Source organism: Geotrypetes seraphini, chromosome 10 (genome assembly GCF_902459505.1).
Source record: "Geotrypetes seraphini chromosome 10, aGeoSer1.1, whole genome shotgun sequence".
NCBI classification, from domain to species: domain Eukaryota; kingdom Metazoa; phylum Chordata; class Amphibia; order Gymnophiona; family Dermophiidae; genus Geotrypetes; species Geotrypetes seraphini.
In genome coordinates this window covers 68,851,861-68,865,841 of record NC_047093.1, presented here as the reverse complement: position 1 = coordinate 68,865,841, position 13,981 = coordinate 68,851,861, and the positions used below count along the sequence as shown (strand labels likewise).

Genomic DNA, 13,981 nt, shown 5'->3' with positions numbered 1-13,981 from the left:
CCCGGTGAAGCCTGACATACCTCCAGGACCTCCTAAAGCAGCAGCAGTGGCAGTGGATGGCTAGCAGACATAAGCTCTGAGCAGGCTTGTTTGCGGCCTGCCCCACCAGAGCTTCCCTCTGCCATATCATCAGTTGTCTGCTAGTCGTCCACCACCACTGCTGTTGCTTTAGGAGGCCCTGGAGGAATGTCGGGCCTCACCAAGGGTTGGGGGGGAGGGCTGTTCACCGGGAAGGAGGGTTGGGAAGTGCTGCACAGGGGGATGGGAGGGATGGAAAGCTGACGCACAGGAAGATAGGAGGGAGAATTGATTCAGTACACCCAAGTCCCACTCTTCTGTCATGCACATAAGTTCTTTAGGGGATGACTTGGGTGTGATTGTATGTGATGATCTTAAGGTGACCAAACAGGTTGAAAAGGTGACGGCGAAAGCTAGAAGGATGCTAGGTTGCATAGCGAGAGGTATGGCCAGTAGGAAAAAGGAGGTATTGATGTCCCTGTATAAGACTTTGGTGAGACCTCATTTGCAATATCATGTACAATTCTGGAGGCCACACCTTCAAAAAGATGTAAAAAGGATGGAGTCGGTCCAGTGGAAGGCTACTAAAATGGTGTATGGTCTTCATCATAAGGCGTATATGGATAGACTTAAAGAGGAAAGGTGGGAGAAGGGAGATATGATAAGAGACGTTTAAATACCTATGTGATGTAAATGCACATGAGTCGAGTCTCATTTGAAAGGAAGCTGCAATGAGATGGCATAGGTGAGGTTAAGAGGTGATAGGCTGAGGAAATACTATTTTACAGAAAGGGTGGTAGATGCGTGGAACAGTCTCCCGTAAGAAGTGGTGGAGACAGACTGTGTCTGAATTCAAGAGGGCCTGGGATAGGCACGTGGGATCTCTCAGAGAGAGAAAGAGATAATGGTTACTGTGGATAGGCAATCTAGATGGGCAATTTGGCCTTTATCTGCCATCATGTTTCTATGAATCAAATTGAATCAAAAATTTTTTTCCCCTGAATCGAGCAGCATTACTAAGTAGCAGTCTTGGAGAAGATGCTGCTTTATTTATAGATGGCAACATACAAAGGTTCAAGGGATATGATCGGGGCAGTACTTCAAAGTATACCTGTATTTTCAGTGGAGGTGCCTGAGGAGAAGAGTAATCCTAGAGCGAGAGAGTTCTTTTCCTGTTCGGAGTTTAGGAAAGAGATGGATTGTTTTATCTGGATGAAAAAACAAAATATTGCAGAGATTGAAGATCAAGACCGGTAAGATACACGTAGGCTGTAAAGCTATTTGCAGTATGTCTAAGGCCGTAATTACATTCTGTTGATGCTGATTTGTTGTTTACTCATTATCTATTTGAATAAAAATAAAATGTTTAAAGAATGGCAATGCCCATCTACAGAATGCATGTTCCCTCTTCGAGTTAAGCAGAGCCCAGAGCTAACTTCTCATTTGTACCTGGGGCTTGGAGGAACATTTGGGAAGGGGTCGTATTTATTTTACTGGTGTTCAAAATGATTTCCTTAGAATTTTAGAAGATGGTTCCCTCATTAGCTGCTCTTGAACTTACAAGCTTACAAAAGCTTCCACTTATATGCATGAGTTCCAAATTGACCTCTGATACATTTAGCTTATACAGTACTACTTACTCGTATAAAACCCCTACTGATGTCTCTTTGTTTTTTTGAAGAATAACCCAGGTGATAACGTTTTTTCACCCTTTCTTCCCTGTGCACAAAAGAGAGCTTTTCAACAGATTTTTCTTGCCCTCAGAGATGCCACCAGGAGATCACCATATCATATCTTCTGGCTTTACGCACCAAATCGTCATAGGGTCAAAATATTTAGTGTGTGTCTATTTCATTTATTTTTTGATTTTTGATTTTTTAGTTATTTTAGCCTTAAAACTATAAATATTTTAAAGAAATTTTTCAATATTAGAATACTTAGCTGGCTGGTGGTAGATGATTAATAAGGGATTAATGAGCCAACATGTTTCACCCTTGGAGGGGGTTTCCTCAGGGCTACTATCCCTTTTTCTGCCAATTGTTCACGACATGACCACCCAGTAAAAGTTTTTTTGGAAATCTTTGTTTTTTTGAGCATGTTCATTTATAAAATTGCTTTTTCTGTTAGTGTGCAAAGTCACATGTGTTTTATAAAAGGCTCGTTTGCCAAGCTTTTTATAAAGTACTGTGTACCAGATCACTGAAAACCCATTTATTTGACAAATTTGTTTAAGCTTCCTCAAACGATTTCCTCTACGTCTACTTGCATGCTCCTGCCTTCTGATATATATAATTATGTTACACGCCTGTTTGTTTACTCCTACTTCAAGCTCTTGATGTAACTTTGCTGCATTCCTGCAGCCTCTCTTGTTGTAAACCGTCTTGAACTGAAAGGTATGACGGGATATAAATAAAGCTATTATTATTATTAGATATTCTTTTCCCAGTTTGGAGACTTAATTGCCATTGGAGTAACTCTAAGATAAGACTATCCAGCAAAATACAACAACAATCCAATTATAAAACATTTTAAATGCTTGCTAAATCTATTAATTTGAGCAGCAGCTACATAGACTTTCAGAAAATCTACATATTTGGTTTTTGTAAAGCACTGTTCTGGAACTGAAATGGATGATTTCTCACCACTTGGAGATAAACGATGATACCACAGATGTGTTAACAGTGGTAGATGTTGCTGTCGGCATGTATTGTTGTCCTTCAGAAAAACAGAATTGAAAAGGCTACAAATTATAATTAACAGTGCTGGAGGAGAGCAATACTGTACTCTATAGAGAGGCTCTGAATGAAAAAGCAATACCAGTAATGACTAGTGATTTAGCAAAATAGAGCTAACTTGAACAGAGCTAAAGAAACATTGTGTACCATACCTGATAACGTTCGTTTCTTTAGTCGCAGGTAATTTGCTGGATGTTACTTGGCAATTCTTAGGTTTGCAAGGTGCTTGTATGAAACTACCATATTTTTTTTACTCCATAAGACACACCTGACCATAAGATGCACCCTAGATTTAGAGGAGAAAAACAAGGTAGGCCGGGACAGGGCACAGAGCAGGCAGGCCTAGTGACAGGCAGGCCCCATACCCCCCACGTACTCCCCATATATCTTAAATCATCCCCCATACCCCATGTGTCCCCCAGAACCTTAAATCATCCCCCCATACAATCACGTGCCCCCCAGGTACCTTTTTTAATCCCTGTACCTTTAATCATACCCCCTCGTTACCTTTTTAAATTCTTCCCTTCTTAGATGGCTCTCATCTTTCCCAGCCAGCGGCGCACAGGCCAGATGCGCAAAGATCAGGAGCAAGCCCTCCGCGCTCCCGCCTGGGCCCGCGCCGATCTCCGAATGGCTGCAGTCAGTTCTCGCGAGTCCTGTGAGAGCTGACTGCAGCCATTCAGGAATCGGCGCGGGTCCAGGCGGGAGCGCAGAGGGCTTGCTCCTGATCTCTGCGCTTCTGGCCTGTGGCGCCACTGGCTGGGAAGTACGCTGGACCACTAGGTATGACAGCAGCGAGTGGGCGAGCAGGTGGGTTTTAAAGATGTGGCGGGGTTTAAAAAAAATGTGGCGGCGGGGTGTGTGTGTAGAAATATGTTTCGGCAGGGGGTAAAATATGCGGTGGTATGGGGCTTAACAAATTTGTATCTTTGCTTCATAAGACGCACTTACATTTCCACCCCCCTCTTTGGGGGTGGAAAAAGAAAAATACGGTAATTACATTACCTACAGGTGGATGTAGGACATTCAAATATGAAATGAACACCTGAATGACAGTCTTATGTAAGATGAGATTCTGAATACCAGTTTTGCTTTACTAAATTTGTTTGTTATTTAGGTGTTTTGTGAAAAATAGTTAATACTCTAGCTTATCTTGAACACTATTGTGATGACTTTTGCCTTTTAATTTAAGAACTTGTGTTTATATTTTATTTATGCATGTCCAGTCTCTCTTCCTGGAAGCGCTTCAGCCAGTTTAGCTAAAATTATTTGCGTGTTGGATACTTGTACATAGCTTTAAGGCTGCCAACTGGATCCAGATTTGCAGGTCAGGGCTGATCCAATCCTGGATTTACCCCAGTGCATGCTGAAACTTGTAGTTCTGATTCCTCATTGCAGTCCCTAAGAAAAGCAAAACTACAAGTCCTAGTATGCAATGGTGTAAACCCAAAACTGGATCAGGCAGCCTTTACATAAGTTTAGGCCTCTATACCTGCTACCCCACTGTTTTAATTAATTTTCAGACCTCTAACTCCTTGCCTTGCCTCCTGCCACCACCCCCCATATTGATAATTAAATGCAACAGTCAAGAGCAATCCAATAACATTCCTCCTAAATAATTCTACAAGAAATGCATAATTGGATATCATACTTTTTATATATTATACCTTCTGTGTGTATATGTGGTGCTCAGGCATTATTTGTTTGCTTTGACTGCTCCTGCTCTTGCTGCCCCCCAGAAGCTGCCACTCTGGGTGACTGCCTAGTCTTACCTAATGGCTAAATCAGCCCTTGACATGCTGACCTGTGGCATATAAAGGATCATTATATGATTAATTTAGGCATATATTCATATTAGGCATATATTCAGCTTTCTGATATGCCATGGATATGGATTAGGATTAGGCATATATTAAATTAGGCATATATGTTTGTAAATGCCACAGACTGCACAGTTTCCCACAGTACAAGTTCAGCAGAAGATGGGCCGCATGCCAGTCGTGAATTACTAGGTATCTCAGTTCATCCTGTGTCTTTGCTTTGGGATATTATTTTTGTAAAGCAATCGCCTTGTTTCCTAGGTTTTTCAAATGTTTTCTAGTGAAACGCCATATATATATATCGATGCTGACTGAAATGTGGTAAGTGGTTGGAAGGTCTCTAGAGACAAAGAAGGACCTCTACCTGAAATAGCAAATCATGTAAATTATTAGGAAGTGTCTTAGGCGTGTTACTATTTAAAGAGATCATTTGTGTCTGGAAACATTGATATACAGGATATATGGACTCTACTCCTTAATAGAGGATTGCCTCAGCATATGGCAGCTCATTAGAAGATCAATTACTGAATTTATTTCTTTAATTAATTTGATTTATATCCTGTCCTCCCCAAGGAGCCCAGAACGGGTTACAAGGTAACATACATAACAGTTAGCAAACAAGACATATAAGGAACAGAAGACTAAGGCAGTAGGGTACAGTGGGATGTGTCTAGTTTAATTGTTCTGGATTAGCAGACACTTAGAGCCTGAAGCATGCACATGGAGAGAGTCAGTTGAACATCTATGAAGAATACAGTGGTTTGGGAGTAACAGTCTGAATTCTAGCTTGTCCTGAGGAGTCGGGTGAAAAGGTAGGTTTTTATTGCTTTTCTAAAGCTCAAAAGTCCATCAAGGGATCTGATGACAGGAGGCAGCTGATTCCCGGCACTTTCTAGTTGGAGGCTCCAACCAGTGGGCATTTGAAGATGCATTTCCTCCTGGGAGTGGAGGGCTCTGTTTGGGACATAAGGTGGGAGTTTGACTGATATGTAGCTGGGCGTCGTGTTGTGTAAGGACTTGAACGCAAGTACTGAGCCTTTGTTTAGCTATGGGTAGCCAGTGGGCTGATGCTAGTGCTTGGGATACTGAATCGCGAGTGTGAAGGTTCTTCAGTAGTCCGATTGCTGAGTTTTGTACACGTTGGAGACGCTTTATATTGTTTGCTGTCTGTCCATTGAATAATGCGTTGCAGTAGTCCATGCGGGAGAGGACAAAGGCATAGAGAAGTTGTGTAAAGTCTGGTCCAGAAAAATAGTTTCTTCCGTAGTATGCCATCTATAAACAGTTAGGAAAAGGAACGAAGAAATGGAACATTAGTCAATATTCTGAAAATGGATTTCTGACTGCCTTCCAAAAAAATACATGTTAACTGCTGACAAGCTTAAGTGGAAATTGATACTGCTGGAAGGAGACTGTGCTCTGTGCCCTACAAATCATCAGATACTGCCAGCCGAGACCATTAGAGATCCATTTGATTCATGCTCCTGCACTTGATTTCTATCTTTAGCTGCCATTTCCATGGCTGTCTTTGGCCAGGTGCCACAGGATTGCAGCTCCATCAAGAACAGTATATTTGCACCTCAACTATGATGCCTTTGTATAATGCATGGGACTTTCTTCCCCCACCCCCAGGGGTGAATCATGCACCTTGCAGTATTGCCAATTACTTAATGTCTTGACAAACATAAGGGTGTGTTTATATGAGCTATTGTAGCTAATACTTCATTGAACTGAGCTGTTTAGAAATTCTACAGTAGACTTGTCTTTGTTTAAGGTTTCCCTTGTTCAACAGGCCCATGAAACTGGGCTGGAGGTAGAGTTCAGTAGAGAGGGCTTGTTCAGACGGGTGTACCAACCCAACTTCTCTTTCTTGTATTAGAAGAAAAAACAGGACAGGGGAGATTAGTACCTTTGCTTAACAATCAAGATCAGCCATTGACTGGAGAAGTTAATAGAAGTATGTATTTTGAGTTTGTGTCCGTTTTTAAATTGCACATTTATTGATCAAAAAGAGAATTTCTGGCAACTTAAGAACAAGTCCCAGAAAGCAAAAATCATCTAAGCAAAAGCATCTGTAAAAAGCAGAATACAGTAAAACCTTGGTTTGCGAGCATAATTTATTCTGAAGCCATGCTTGTAATCCAAAACACTCATATATCAAAGCAAATTTCAGAAATAATAGAAACGCAGACGATTTGTTCCACAACCCAAAAACTTTAATACAAAATACTTTACGTACTTGTATTGCAGGACCTTGCTTGTTTAGAACAGTCACTACACCCCCACAGCGTCAGAGAGAGAAGAACCATCGGCTCAGTTGTGATGATGCGACGCGTGTATACTATATGTACTTGATGTTGCTTGTTTATCAAGTTAAAATTTAATAAAATATTTTGTTTGTCTTGCAAAACACTTACAAACTAAGTTACTTGCAAACCAAAGTTTTATTGTATTCCGTTTTGAAAATCCCATAGTGCGATTTGCAAAAGATTTTGCTTGTATGAATTTTTATTTTTTTTATTTTTTTACTATAGAAACTTTTATTTCAGGATAGATTATGTGATGCACAGGCTAAAGTGAACCACAAAAAAATAGACCAATATACCCTCCCCTTTTACAAAACCGCGAAAGTAGTTTTTAGCGCCGGCCCATGTGCTGAATGCTATGCGCTGCTCCAACACTCATAGGGGTCCTTTTATCAAGCCGCGCAAGTGGGGTTAGCACGTTGGACATTTCATCACGCGCTAATCCCTGCAGCCGGCTAAAAAACTAACGCCTGCTCAATGCAGGCGTTAGCGGCTAGCGTGGCAGGCGTTTTAACACGCGGTATTACGCGTGTTAAACCCCTACCGCAGCTTGATAAAAGGACCCCAAAGAGTTCCCATGAGCTTAAGAGCTGTGCACAGCATTCAGTGCACAAGCTGGCACCAAAACCGCTTTTGCTGTTTTGGAAAAGGGGGAGGGGGAATAGAGGTCAAGATTCATTTGCATAGGGAATATGAGGTATATAATTTGAAATCATTTAACTTGGATACATTCAGTTGCATTCTCCATCCAGGCAACAGCATTGGACATATGAATATATCTTGGAACATCCAAATTAGTCATTTCAAATTCATACCTATTATTTGCGCAGTCCTCCTAGGCATTTATTTTAGGGCCCCTTTTACAAAGCCATGGTAGTGATGCTGCCACTGTAAATGTACCAAAGAATTGAATGAGTTTTGGTGCATTTGCTGCAACAGCATTGCTACCACGGCTTTGTAAAGGGACCCTTAGCCATTTAGCAACTGAATGTTGACACATGTATACAATTATGGCCTCATTTTTCCAAAGGTTTTATATGAATACTAGCTCTGGTATCTATATAAATTCACTATCTGTCAATTTTCATATATACTATATATACTTAAATATAATCTGATCCGAATGTAAACTGAGGTGACTTTTTTCCCCCTCAAAAAAGGAGGAAAAAAAAGGATGACTCAAGTATAAACCGCGATAAAAAATTTGGGAGATCCTGGTGAGCCAGTCTACAAAAACTTGAGAATATCCACTGAGAATAATAGGCTAAGCAGCATAAAATCTGAATTATGTTTTGGGCATCTTCCCAGATAATTGTGACCTGGGTTGGTCACTGTTGGAAACAAGATACTAGGCTTGATCGACCTCAGAGGGGGCGGGAGCTGGCAGGCTTTGAGCATACACATATGCTCAAAGCTCCGCACCGGATCAGAAGTAGCAGCAGGTTTCCAGTGCTAATATTAAGTGTGATGTAAGGGAGTGGGGCGTGCATGGAGGAGGGTGGTAGTGGGGATTTGTGTGCAAGGAATATAGCGGTTTTGAGATTCATCACGGGGGGGGGGCATGTTTTCAGTGGGGAGAGGGAATCATTCTATTGAAGATTACAGCCCTGGTGGTCATCGGGGGTTGAAAGGAGGAGAGCTGCACCATTGGTCGGGTGGCGGCTCAAATATAAACCGAGACACCTATTTTTGGGCCAATTTTTTGGCCCAAAAATCTCGATTAACTGCTCTGTCTTTATTTATTCAGGGCTGGAGTGGAGCAAGGGCAGGAACCATAAATTATCCATGTAACAGTGATATTCAACTACTTTATTCAGAACCTGTATGCTTTTTTTAGAAATATAGAATAGGTTTTAGTAGGAAAATGGAGGCCTGTTTGTTTAATGAAGCATGGTCAGGTTAAAATTTCTTTTTTTAAGGCTTTGGCATGGATTCACTAGCTGAGAAGGGTGTTGTCTTGTGTTGTCATTCTGTTTCTGTTTGTTTTTTTGAAATTATTTTGTTACTCATTTAGGAGTGTATTATTTGTTTATTTATATTCTGACTTTTATCAAGGTAGATTACATAATAGCGTTCATTGTCATTAAAACACCAACAGGACATATCTCCTTAACACATAACATAAAATATTTCTAAAAATGAATATTCTCATCAGCTGTGATTCACATCTACTAAGTTATATCCTTTGGTAACTAATACAATCACTAAATATAAGTGTTTTTTTTTTAAATGTTGTGACCAGTGTTTTAAAACCATACTGACTGCTGATTTTGAAAATTGATCTCTAAGGTGCTCAGTTTCAAAAGAGAAAACTATCTCAAAAGCAGCACAAGGGGGCAGAAGGATACTTTTTTTGACAAAATGCCTAAATTGTGATTTTCAAAAAAGGCAGAATTGGGACAATTTTCATTGAGGTCATCCAACTAGTGAAGGGGTGTGTTGGAGGTGTATTTTTGGGTGGAACTTAGGTGAGCTTGCTATCAGGATGGCTTTTTATTCTGCTATAATGGAACAGAAAAAAAAAAGTGTATATTTAGCTAGAACTGTTTCAGTCACGGCTGTCTGAAAAGGTGCCTTGACTGATTAGCTGACCACTGAGGGGATGGAGACTTGATCTCCCCTTAATCTTCTAGTGGTCTCTGACCTCCCTGACCCCCCCAAAGATGTGACGGGGAAAGGTGTAAAACGCGGACCTCACAGACCTGACGGACCTCGCGGATCTAAACCCGCACGTCCTTAAAAATCTGAGGTCCGTGCCGCTTATAGTTAGCTTCTGGCTCTGACAGACCTCGGTGACAATTTAGTGCTGACGGATCCGTCTCACATAGGGAGGGGAAAGTATTAGGATCCGTCAGCGCTACAATGTCACCGAGGTCTGTCAGAGCCGATTTACTGGAGCTGCAGGAAACCAGTTTAAAGGATTCGTTTTAGAGCCGATCCAGCACTAGCACTAGTCTCTGGCTCTGACAGACCTCGGTGACATTGTAGCACTGACGGATCCTAATACTTTTCCCTCCCTATGCTGAGACGGATCCGTCAGCGCTAAATTGTCACCGAGGTCTGTCAGAGCCAGAAGCTAACTATAAGCAGCACGGACCTCAGATTTTTAAGGACGTGCGGGTTTAGATCCACGAGGTCTGTCAGGTCCGTGAGGTCCGCGTTTTACTCCTTCCCATGTGACGGTGACAGTAGATGCTAGACTGTATGACTGCTATGTCTACTAAACAGTGTTTGCCATCCCACGTCTACCATGCTAGGTTCCATCAAACTATGTGTCATACTGTTGTGTTATACTAGGTTAGCCGTGCTTGTAAAACTATGGGCTCCTTTTACTAAGGTGCGCTAGCGTTTTTAGCGCGCGCTAAAGATTAACGTGCGTTAGCCACACGCTAAATGAAAAATACTAACTCAAGCTCTATGGAGGCGTTAGCATTTAGCGCGTGGGGCATTGTAGCGTGTACTAAATAAAAAATACGTAAGCTCTATGAAGGCGTTAGCGTGTAGCGCGCACTAAGCATGTGCTAAAACCACTAGCGCACCTTAGTAAAAGGCGCTCTATGTTTGCCTATGTTTGTTATGCTATGTCTAACCATACCATATTTTCTCATCTTGTTTTACCATGCTTTAACTATGTCGTGCCATCTTTTTTCACACAATGTCCTGCCGTGCCATCATGTTGTATAAATACACTTTATTATGTATGTAAGCTTGTAACCTGTTCTGAGCTGTCCCGGGAGGATGGGATATACTGTGAAAAACCAAATAAATTCTGGCCATTCATAAGAAAGCAGCAAGCAAGCGGATTGGGTAGCGTAGTGAGCAACGCAGTGGGCAGTGAACAATGGGACCCAGATTCATTTCATACTTTATATAACTCTTTCACTTCAATACAAATGGTGAACCCTCCTTGGAACACAGAGATATCTCCTGACCTGCAAGCCCAAGGGCTAGTTTAGTGGCGGACCTTTAGGGACAGTCGGTTTTCTCTGTTCCTGGAGGGATTTAGGTGGGCTTTGTACCTGGGCCCCCTTTATGTGAGGTCTGCTCACTGACCACTAGGCTGCACCTCTGCAATGCTGGGATGTCTGTGTGACCAGATCACTAGGAATGCTGCCGGACAGACTTCCATATGGCTTGTTTTTCTATGTTTTCCCTTATGACACTTTTAATTCAATACTGTTTACAGATGGATGTGTTCAGCCTGAAAATGTCTAGTTCAAAGTTATAACTGAACACTTTCTGATTTGATTATGGCTATGAGCTAGACATTTTTTTTTGAGACGTTTTCAGCAAAATGTCTCAGTTTGGACTTAAGAGTATCATTGAATATGCCCATCCGCATGTGCCAAATCCCTCTCCCCGGGGCTGAGGCAGAAAGCTACCACAAGCAAAAGCATGCGGTTGCCGCAGGGTGTACATGCCTGGTACTGACTGCACAATGCAGAACAGGGTTGAGTGTGAGAATTAGCTTGTGCAGTACACATGAGAGCAGACGGCATTAAAATGAATGACGATAAGGCCATTAAATATTCCTTTACAATGCAGCAGCTTTTAACAGAGTAGGTACAATGTGAGAAATATTTTGCTAGGTTTGGGGTAGTGTAGAAGGGTCGGTTGAGAGGATCTAATGCCAGTTTTTTGGAGTTTAAATAATGGCTTTGTCTTTTTTACATTGACTAGAACAAGTATCAGCAATTTAATACAGTTGGGATTTAACAGCTCCTGTGTATGGACCAGAGAGCTGATCTGTGCAAAGCTATCAGGCTTGCTGAAATTTAATGCTCAAGAATTTCTGTGCTGAACAACAGGCGCAGATGTGGCACTGTCATTTTGTTTGAACATGTGCACAGTGAGCTGCCCTCCTCACAGAACATTTGTATGTATAGCATTTCATTAGTTTACTGCGTTACGCAGTTTGAATTTTATGGTCGAAGCCACGCACTCGGCTGTCAATGCACGAGTCTACCGTGTGGCTTGTTGCATTGACTCTGTTTGGATGCTTATCTTTGGCCGTTTAATGATTTATTTGTGCCAGGATTCTTTTAAGAGAAAGCACTTAAGCATGCCAGAACCACCACCCACCCATAAAACCTTTAAATATTTAGGGGTCCTTTTTACTAAGGTGCACTATTGAATTAGGGTGTGTTAAATGCTATTTGTCCCATAGGTATACAGTGGGTTGTGTGGCATTGAACATGTGCTAAATCTATTATAGCGCAGCTTAGTAAAAGGACCAGTTAGTGACTTCATTGTGTTTGCATGTTAATAAAGTGTGAAAGAGCCACTCATATTTAAAACAGAACCTAGAGCAATAATTCCTATATGCATATATTTATAATCCTTTGTTCCAATAAGTCTAAACATATTCTTATATCAAATTTTTCAGTCTACATATAAATGTTCCTTTGGATTTATTAAGTGTTCTGTAACCATCTACACCAGGGGTGTCAATGTCCCTCAAGGGCCGCAATCTAGTCTGGTTTTCAGGATTTCTCCAATGAATATGCATGAAATCTGTTATCATACAATGAAAGCAGTGCATGCAAATAGATCTCATGCATATTCATTGGGGAAATCCTGAGATCCCGACTGGATTGCGGCCCTCGAGGAGGGACTTTGACACCCCTGATCTACATATATAAGATTAACATAGAAACATAGAACATGACGGCAGAAAAGGGCCACGGCCCATCTAGTCTGCCCACACTAATGGCCCACCCCCTAACTACCTCCATGAAGAGATCCCACATGCCAATCCCATCTTTTCTTAAAATCTGGCACGCTGCTGGCCTCAATTACCTGTTGTGGAAGATTATTCCAGCGATCAACCACCCTTGCGGTGAAGAAATATTTTCTGGTGTCGCCATGAAATTTCCCACCCCTGATTTTCAACGGATGCCCTCTTGTTGCCGTGGGTCCTTTAAGGAAAAAGAGATCCTTTTCCACCTCGATACGGCCTGTGACATATTTGAACGTCTTGATCATGTCTCCCCTCTCTCTGCGTTCCTCAAGTGAGTACAGCTGCAACTTACTCAGTCGTTCCTCATACGGGAGATCCCTGAGTCCCGAGACCATCCTGGTGGCCATTCGCTGAACCGACTCAACTCTCCGCACATCTTTTTGATAATGCGGCCTCCAGAATTGTACACAGTATTCCAGATGGGGGTCTCACCATGGATCTGTACAACGGCATTATGACCTCGGGCTTACGGCTGACGAAACTTCTACGGATACAGCCCATGATTTGTCTAGCCCTGGATGAAGCTTTCTCCACTTGATTGGCAGTCTTCATGTCTTCGCTAATGATCACCCCCAAGTCACGTTCTGCTACAGTCCTTGCTAGGATCTCACCATTTAGGGTGTAAGTCCTGCATGGATTTTTGCTGCCAAGGTGCATGACCTTGCATTTTTTGGCATTGAAACTTAGTTGCCAAGTCTTTGACCAATGCTCCAGCAGGAGTAGGTTTTCTTAGGTTTTTTAGTTGGTGTATTAGGATATTAAGGGCTTGATTTAATAAGCATTTTGCCTACAGACAGAAAAACAGCTTAAGTAAATCAGGCTCCGAGTCTTTGCTTATAAACTGGCTAGATGACTTTTGCCTTTTTTTTGTCAGCTTATTTGTAGTGAGAATGTTGGTCCAACCCCTTCTGAATCCCATAATTAAAACAATGGTTTAGATACACAGATGCTCCCAAAATAGTACGTGTAATTAATATGTCTGGTACAAGTTATTTTTAGCTAAGTGCCCTAAAGGGGAAAGGATTGGGACTTGTATACCCCCTTTTTGTAGTTTTACAACCATACTCAAAGCAGTTTACATACAGGTACTTCAAGGCTTTTCCCTATCCATTCTGGTGGGCTCACACTTTCTCTAATGTACCTGGGGCAGTAGAGGATTAAGTGATTTGCCCAGGATCACAAGAAGCAACAGAGGGTTTGAACCCACAACCTCAGACTGCTGAGGCTGTAGCTCTTAATTGCTACATCACATCCTTATCCTAAATATATATCGCTTAGTATATATACTTAGAAAATATGTGAGATAATGTTCTATCGTTAATCTTTTTAAACATGTAAGTTTTGTAATATAATTTTGAAAAT

General features: G+C 41.6%; 2 protein-coding genes across 2 annotated transcripts in view; one reads left to right on the top strand and one right to left on the bottom strand.

The window, feature by feature from the left end:
* RALGPS1 (Ral GEF with PH domain and SH3 binding motif 1) overlaps positions 1-13,981 on the top strand; it is a 643,064-nt gene that overhangs the window by 67,744 nt on the left and 561,339 nt on the right.
* LOC117367811 overlaps positions 5,285-13,981 on the bottom strand; it is a 31,199-nt gene continuing 22,502 nt past the window's right edge. The window contains exon 3 of the transcript XR_004540852.1: positions 5,285-5,848. The gene's annotated coding sequence lies outside the window, so the exon portion shown is untranslated. The remainder of the gene's footprint in view (positions 5,849-13,981) is intronic.